Here is a 9,081-nt window from a genome sequence, read left to right as displayed (position 1 = left end):
CGACTTATTTGCAAGAAAATGAGGTTTCAAGTGAAAAAGGGTGAAAACCCGAGATGAAAACCGATTCTTGCATGATCAAGTGATGTATACGGGTTATACAAGGGATCTTGGTCCAAGAAAGGAGTTAAACGAACCAAAAACGAATTTTTACGGTTAAATCTTTGTTTTTAAATCATAACCGAAACCATGAAAGAAATGGCTTAATTGTGGGTGTAACTTGCTTGGTGTGGTGTTATTGTGCTTGTAGGTGTTGTATCTAGTTGTTAGCAAAGGCTAGAAAGCGAGATCCTTGCGATTTGAAGCTAGAAACACAAGGTAGTTCGGTTTTTGTATGATGTTTGTGTTTTGGACAGATTGTGATACGTATAGAGTTAGGTCATGAAATTTTACAGAGGTGTTAGATATATGAAAATATGAGTTCTGTAAAATTTTGGTAATTTTTGGACAAAGGATGAATATTTGGTGAATTTAATGCTCGGTTTTGGCCAAAAATGATGAAAAATAGTTAAATATCATGAAAAATTCTGGAAAATTCCAGATAAGCTTTTTATAACATGTAAAAGTCACACACAAAATTTAGGTCAGTTGGAGAAGTCTAAGTAGGCTTTTCGGTTAAACGAGTTCTAGGGTTTTCTAGCTCGGTTTTAGTGAAAATGGCATGTAAAAAGAGATTTTGGTTCTGGAAAAATTACAGGGACTATGGGGATGGCAGGGGTCATTTAGGAAAAATTTGGAATTTTTCTAAGATCGTTTGGTATTTACGACATATTTAGTGTTTAAATGGTGTTTAAAAATAGATAAATAAATTTTAAATATAAAAATTAATTCTGAAAATATTTTTATAAAATTCCCCACTGTCAAAAAGTGATTTGTGCAAAATTTTAAGATCCGAGACTAAACGGATAATTATTTGTGCTAAAAAGAAAATAAAAACAAACTTTTAAAGCTTAAAACGCGTAAACCGGTAAAGTTCGATTAAACGAGCTGAATGGTGTATAAAAACCCTAAAAATGAACTATTTTCATTTAACTAAGTTAATTGTAAATCATCCGAAAATAATTCGGATGATTTGAGTAATTTTATCCGATTTAACAGTTTCCAGTACACTAAAGACGGAAACGGGTCCCGTGGCCAATCTGGGCGTCTAAACCGAGCTCTAATTTCACAACTATAATTAAATTATCAGTCAACAACTATTTTCGGGTCGTGTGTGACCAAACTCATTTTTGAAACGTAAAAACGGATAGCCGTGCTAGGCACGCAAAACGGGAAAAACGACTAATAGTAATTTTGACTAGTGAACTCTAAACGATATCACAATCTGAGTCCGGAGAAGTGTTTCTGGGTTAACATTGCCCCCAGAACGGGTACAGTACTGGGTTAACAATGTCCCCAGATGTACCGGTTAACACGGTGAAAGTTATATTAATAGTGATTGTATAGTAACGAACTTAGGGATCGTATTACAGATCCGGATTAAAAGCTTGCGTACTGTGTCACCTAATTGCTTACGATACGGTGAGTTTCACGAGCCCCTTTTCTGAATTGTTTTTAAATATTTTCCCAGGGCGGAAAGCATGTTACTATTGAAATGTTTAAGTACATACTGAACGCATGGATTTGCGTGGATTTATATATATTTTATTGTATGGGAATCGTACGGAATTGTACTAAGATGGTAATTGTCTGAGTTGCTAACATTGTAAGGCCCCACAACACGAGTGATTAGCTAAAAGTCGGTAGAGTGTAAATAGTACTATGGGTCTGACAAACCCAACTGGTCCGGCATGGATTTGCTGATGTTTCCCAGCCAGTTGCACATGTCTATTTTGTTGTTATATATATTTTTGCAATGTAATGTTAGGCATAGCGGTTTAGGGCAGGTCCGTGGGCGGAGTATGCCACGGGGTTGTATGTGGATAGTCAGAGGTTTCACTTGTGGGCTCAGCATAATTACATCGCTAATATATGATTATTATAATGATTTGTCACTGTTTATTTAAATTAGTGAAACTCACCAACTATTCGTAGTTGACCCGTTTTCTTTACATGTTTTCTAGGTACCACCAAACTGGAATAATTGCTACATGCTTGACGATGCGTGCTTATTGTGGAAGCTTAATGATCTTTTTGTATTAAATATGTTAATGTAATGTTGGTAAAACTTATGTGCTAACGCTTAGACGGTAACTAAACTCGGAACAATGTAATATGGTGTGACTTAATGTAGTGGTGTTTTCTTTATAAGCAATGCTGTTGATATCAGACGTGTCTGTTGCATCCCGTTTACGTTTCCGCTGCGGTTACGGGGTGTTACAGATATTTATGGTTAGAGTGGTTATAGCAAACAAAGAAGAGTAAAATAGAAAAACTGGACCTTTTTCCGGCGATTTAAGCGGCAGCGACGTAACAGGCCGGGGGATGAGAAAGATTCTTTTTTAAATAATTATTTTGAAAAGTACAAAAACAAGACTGATATAATCATATAAGTTTGCACAAACTTCAACGTATTATACTTGAGTGTAATAAAATGATTAAAACAAATAAATAAAAAATATTGTTATTAGTTTCTTTAAGCTATGACTATCCGATTTTAAATTTAAAGAAAGTATTTAGTTTTCTTTCTTATTATAACACGTACATAGTAATTTACTAATTTAATTAATTATTTATCCTTAGTTTATCATACTTTTAGTTAAAAAAACATACGAGTATGATACTAATTTTAATTAAAAAGTAACTCCAAATATTTTTTTATTATAACACGTACATAGTAGAAAAGTAACTATTGTATTCTAGTAAATGAAATAAAAATCTGACCCGTCGGTTTAAAAGTTCTGGTTCCGTCACTATATAAAATTGCAAGTATCTATGTTGAAAACAAAATAGGCGTGGAAAAGTTGGCAGAATGGGGCAGTGACAAAGATGATAGATCCCATATTGAAGGCGGGATCGGACTCATTGCAAGACATCATTAGAAGTAACCACATTGGGTTATTAGGTGTTCAAGAAAATGTCATTCACAGACCAACCATAGCTTCGGTTGTTCTTATGCTTAGCAGCTTCTCTATTACCCTTCCGGTACCATCTCATCTGAGCCTACATTTTTCATGAACAGTAACACCGATCCTAAACTGTCCCTCTTATGAGTTTAATTCAACTACAGGTAGCAGTAGTGGTGTAGAAAAACCTAATATATCAAAGCCATCCCAGATATAATACGTACATGAGGTTTCAGTATCGGAGATAGTTCCTAGATAGGTTTTGGGAATAGACTTAGACATAATAATTGCTTTTGTAAGCTAACTATTATTTTATTGTTGAACGCTACATGTTGAACTTAAAGATGCACATTGAGTGCTACACTGCTATCACGAAGAAGAGGTTCTATTCATTCATGTCTTTCTAATTTTAGTTTCATGAGAATCCCAACCATTTTTCAAATACCTTACTTTTGTTAGTAGTTGTTTTGTAGTATTTTTGGATTTGTATGCGATTGGATATCTTTATGAAACGCAGACGGTTCATGCTTTGATTAAAGTTTTCGTGTATCATATAATCATTAATCGAATAAAAAGTTTTTCAAAGAAGAGATTCAACATGAAGGATGTGTGTTGCTATGGAGGATATTTTAATGATGGAACCAAAGAAGAAGAAATGGACTGCTCCTGTTAAGTGAGCTGGAGGATGAAGGATGTGTGTTGCTATGGAGGATATTTTAATGATGGAACCAAAGAAGAAGAAATGGACTGCTCCTGTTAAGTGAGCTGGAGGAAACACTGGAACTATGACAAGAAGCTAGCCCCTTGTGGAGGAGTTTGAGCTGTGTAAAAAGTGTGATAGGAGGCATCCCTGGGGAATGTCTTTAATTTTGGAACCAATCTTTGTTTTATGTGATTAAACACCGGTCACTACTCCCGTGATTAAACAAACGGCTCAACGTGCCATATACTCCCACTACTCCCGTGATTAAACAACAAACGGCTCAACGTGCCATATACTCCCATGATTAAACAAACGGCTCAACGTGCCATAACTGTAGGATGTCGGGGCACATAGCCAAGAATTATAGATGAGGTAAGAGGGGTTGAGGAAAAGCGTTAAAGGCAGGACCCAAAAATTGCACTTACCCAGGAACAGGCTAAACGAAACTTGGTGTGGTTTATGTTGGAATTCGTACATGGGCTTTAACAAAAAACGGTTTAACACAGAATTGTAAGAAAACATGCACGAACCGATCCAAATCAAAGGGACATCGATTTGATTTTTACATAAACTTAAGGATTATTTGACTACTAAAATAAAACACATGTACGATGATCATACGATAATTAAGCTAGTTTCATATTCGATGAAACAGAAAACTAACTTAGCAAACACTGCTGGTTTTATTACCATGCACCAACCTCCTCCAGTATTTGCTTATTCCTAGATGCATTTCCCTCTTGCTATGTTCACTAGCCTCACCATCATCTGTGCTTCTCGTGTTGTGAATAAAATTTGCATGCCTCGTGTTGTCGGTTGAATATGCAGCTTCCATCTCATTAACCACTCTGACAATATCCGCTATAAGTCTGTCTGCGAGACTATGGCTGAAGTCTTCACGAATCACAACTCGAAGAACAGAAATATGTTGCACGTTAGGTGGCATGGTGTATGCAGGAACGACCCATCCAAATCGTCGTAGAGACTCTGATATATGAAACACGGTGTATCTTGAATTATCTTTGAGAGAAAAGGCTAGTAAAGGGACTCCGATGTCTTTGGAGATGATATCAAATCGACCCGTCTTTTCTAGCCCTTCTTTAAGCACCATTGCATTTTCATTACAGTTCTTCATGACATCCTTGTATCCCTGTTAAGTCAAAACATAATAATGAGAAGGCGTAGATACGGTCCAAGAGTGTGCATAGTAGTGGACTTGTGGTGAAATGACAATTTCGTGCCAAGGGTCAAATATTGCCCAAACGTTTGTTCAAAATATTCAAAACCTCATAAATATTTACATCATTGTAACTATAACAAAAAAATTATAATATTATTTATGTCTCGTTATCTAGAGAGAAAATTTAATTGATACATAAGGTCATGTGCGTGAAGTGGTTACCTCGAAGCCAAGCCGTATAAACTGGTAGTATTGTGCAATTATCTGGCTCGATCCTGTGTCCATATTTATAAGAAAAACAAGTTACTTAATGTATCTGATGTATGTCGAAAAGAGGCCTTCGTGTTTATAACAGTAGCAATTTCAACTGATCTACTAACAAAGAGTCGATTCTGATTACGTTACATCTCTAACTGGCAAAAAGGATATAAAATAAGTCAAATTATGATTAAAAGTTCAATTATTTTGAATGCAAACAACTTTCAATCAATTAATGTAGACAAAATGGGTTCAATTATTATATAATAAAAAGGAAGTTACTATAACTAACACAAAAAGAGTCTTTGGTCAATCTATCCGGTATTCATATTTAACACTTATATATGCGACACTAATAACTTCATGTGCTCAACATTATGCAACTTGGCATTCATTTTTGTGGTTACATAACTGAACCCCGCAAAATACGGTAATGTGGACTGTATATAGATGTATTTTACCTTTAGAGAAGTTGAGTGTAAAGGTAGGTTGATCAGATCCCAGATAGTTTATATGAACCACAAGGTCATCAGGCAAGTCCTCTTTCGCTCTCCACACAACCCAACCGACACCAGCATACACGAGTCCATACTTGTGACCACTCACATTAATGCTCTTCACAAGTGGCAACCGAAAATCCCATTCAAGATCCGGGTATAGAAAAGGTGCCACAAACCCCCCACTTGCAGCATCAACATGAATCGGGGTATTCCATCATGTTTCTTTGTTCTTTTTCATTAGAAGATCGTTAAGAAGCTTAACGTCCTCAAACTCTCCTGTCATTGTAGAACCGAGAATTGCAGCAACACAAATCGTATTTTCATCCACCATTTCAACAGCTTTCACAGGGTCCATCACATAACAACCTTCCGTCAAATTTACCACTTTCAAATCAACCTCAAAGTACCTTGCAAACTTCTCCCAACAAACCTATTTGATACAAGCACGAGCAGTGAATTGGTTTAAGTTTATACTAAAATTTGTCCGGTTAGATATAAAACTAATTAATGCCAACCGAAACAATGGTAAATGGATTGACATTGACATATATGTTTTAACAGCTGAAAACTTACATCGTAATTAAGCACACCTGCACATTAGATCCAGTAACAATATTGGGGTTATTGTAGGTTTTTCCTTGGGATTTTCTCTTTTCTTGCCACTTCCTCTTGAAGGCAAGACCTGCAAGCATTATCGCTTCTGATGATCCCACAGTGCCCACGCCAACAGCGGTATCGTCTTCCCCAATGGGAGCATGGAATAAATGTGCAATCATGTTTACACAACGATTCTGAAACGTTAATAACTCAAGTAAAGCAAAAGTCCACCATATTATATATGTACAAAGAGAGATAAAATAATTAATTACAAGAATTATTAATAGACCTGAGTGACTGGGTACTCATCCATGTCAACATAGTTCTTGTTAAATGATGACATAATAAGCTTATCACACTCGGCCTCCACGAACGATGCCAAATTCAGTCTCGGATTGCCATCGAGCATTAACTCGTCGTTTATTATTTGATATGCAGCCTCCTTAGGTATTGGTTGATCAGGCATTTTAAACCTGCAATTATATTTATTAACCTTTACACATAAAAGCTTTGTAACATGTGTGAAGGCGGGCAAAAGTGAAATTGAACTAATTTTGACGTTATGTTACTAATGTTGTGAAAATAGGCGGAAGGTTAATCAGGCATCACGCGGTGGCGTTGATAGCCGAAAGACAAGGGCACATGCACCAATCGGTGGTGTCCCGATGGTTGAGTGTTATGTGCCTTATATCTAAGGCTTGATGCAAAACTACTATCGAGCTGGGATCTCACCGGAAGCAGTCTCTCTATTCCTAAAGGATAGAGGTAAGGCTATCTACATCTTACCCTACTCAGACCCTACCATAACTTTGCTATTGGTGGGATATAATGATGATGACATAAAAGCTTTGTCTGCACATATCCAGCTATTACTTAATCCATATCTTTTAATATATAAAGAGAAATAGAACTCGGGTTCTTGCCAAAATGGCTTTCTACTTGTTTACCTGTTTTAGTTATAGTCCATATAGTGTAATTGTTGTCAGTTTCAGTAAAAGCCCCCGCGTGATGTATTCATTTTGTATTACGAATATACTTGTATATCAAGTGAAAATATATATAGTTGATAACTGTGTTGTTTTTGTGATGACTCCGCGTAAACAATACACACTATTTCAGTAATCTTTTAAATATGTGGACAAAATCCGAAAGACATAAATTTTTGTAAGGCTCATAGATAAGATTTAGACAGCATATTAACTCTTTAGGTGCATACAACATATATCAATTGTAAATATTATTTTAGGTTTGTTTTGAATACACTTTTACAAGCCCCGTGTAGCACGTGGGCAAAGGGCCGGCTCAACATCTTTGGTGACCTAAAACAATGTTGACAAACGAGGTCTCAGTGTAAAAAAAATTATCTTGCTTTCGCTCCAAATAAATTAAGATGTTGTCTTCATTTTTTTCATATACAAAAATAATACAGTACCTCACACATTTCCAGATTTAATCAGTTTAAATACTGCTCAAATCACACAAATTAATTCAAATCCCAACCTACAAATGTATAATTATTAATTTTGTTTTGAAAATTGAAGGCTAATTAGAAAATGGGGCCTAAAGCCCTAGCTTCATTTCGTTGTCTCACGTCCATGTCCTCACATATCTAAGTTTATGTTTTTAAGGGGTGCATTTTTGTCACACAAATCTAATGGAGGATCCTAACTTTAAGCTTTTGAAAGAATACGGTTCGGCGTTAATTGGTTCGGTGTGTTCTGTTTGAAGAAATCAAATAATCATTATGCTCCATATTATTAGAAATGGTTGGGCAAAATAAATTTGACTATGGTTCAATTTTCAGTTTCAACCGACAGAATTAAATAACCATTATTTTTTATTATAATTGGTTAGGTAAATAGATTGGCTAAATTAGTTATAACTGAATCAGGCTAAATGACAAATTTTAAATAAGCATTATTTGTGATTCAGTTTGTAGGCTACATATTTTTGGAACCGCAAACTCAGTTAAACAATTTTTGTAAGTCTTATATAAATAAAATGGACTAAAACAAAGTTTATGTAATATAAATAGAATGGACTAAAACAAAGTTTATGTAAAGTATGCAAGTACTATATATACGTATACCTTGGAAGAGAAACACGGACATATCTAGAAGCAAAAGTAGAGTGCAAGTTCTGATCGTAATCGGCGGTCGTACTGCTGATTACCATTTCTTTTTCTTGATCTCCAGCTGCCGATTGATTACCGACTGACTACTTGGCCCGAAGGAAAGATTTATAACTCATGTCACAATATACAGATATATATCAGCAGAGGTGACACGTACACTTGCATTGACTATTGTATTTTAGTAAGTACTGTACGTGTTACTGTGGTATGTCTGTATAGCCACGTGTAGCTTGTACAACATGCAGCTAGATAGATGAACTTCGTAAATGAAATTGATGAACATGCATCTGTGTTTGACCGATATAATATGAAGCGTGTCAAGTGTACGTTTGTTCATAATAAAAAAGGTATACTAATAATAATAATAAAAAGTAAAGGTTAGAAGTATAAACTCGAGAAAATTATCGAAATAAGTATTTATGAAAATAAATTTTTAAGTTTTTGATATAATTTGAAAGAAATTTCAAAAATAAGTATTATAAACTAGTCGCGACGAGTATATTACGATAGCACACGAGTAGTTTGTAAATCAATTAAAACTTGTCACGTGGTCATAAACTAATCGTAAAGAACACGTTCACTAATCATTTACTCGCCACGAATAAAGTAGTTGCATGCCTCGTAATCAATGTCTACGAGTAATTCATAAGTTCTTTAGTCTCGACGTGTAGATCTTAAAACTTTTCGAGACACGAGTAGTTTACCAA

The 9,081-nt window shown here is 35.4% G+C and overlaps 1 pseudogene across 1 annotated transcript; it reads right to left on the bottom strand.

Moving 5' to 3' along the window:
* Nucleotides 1–4,075: 4,075 nt before the first annotated feature.
* Nucleotides 4,076–8,425, bottom strand: LOC143576123 (glutamate decarboxylase-like; annotated as a pseudogene). The gene is made up of 6 exons (XR_013142897.1): nucleotides 8,330–8,425; nucleotides 6,530–6,713; nucleotides 6,234–6,449; nucleotides 5,605–6,073; nucleotides 5,108–5,160; nucleotides 4,076–4,855 (listed from the first exon to the last, which is right to left on the bottom strand). The product of XR_013142897.1 is annotated as a glutamate decarboxylase-like (transcript).
* Nucleotides 8,426–9,081: the final 656 nt, after the last annotated feature.

Source organism: Bidens hawaiensis, unplaced genomic scaffold, assembly GCF_021521415.1.
Source record: "Bidens hawaiensis isolate Kalapana, Puna unplaced genomic scaffold, B.hawaiensis_p1.1 tig00001440_1, whole genome shotgun sequence".
Taxonomy (NCBI): domain Eukaryota; kingdom Viridiplantae; phylum Streptophyta; class Magnoliopsida; order Asterales; family Asteraceae; genus Bidens; species Bidens hawaiensis.
The sequence above is the reverse complement of the archived record's forward strand: the minus strand, read 5'-3'. Positions and strand labels throughout refer to the sequence as shown.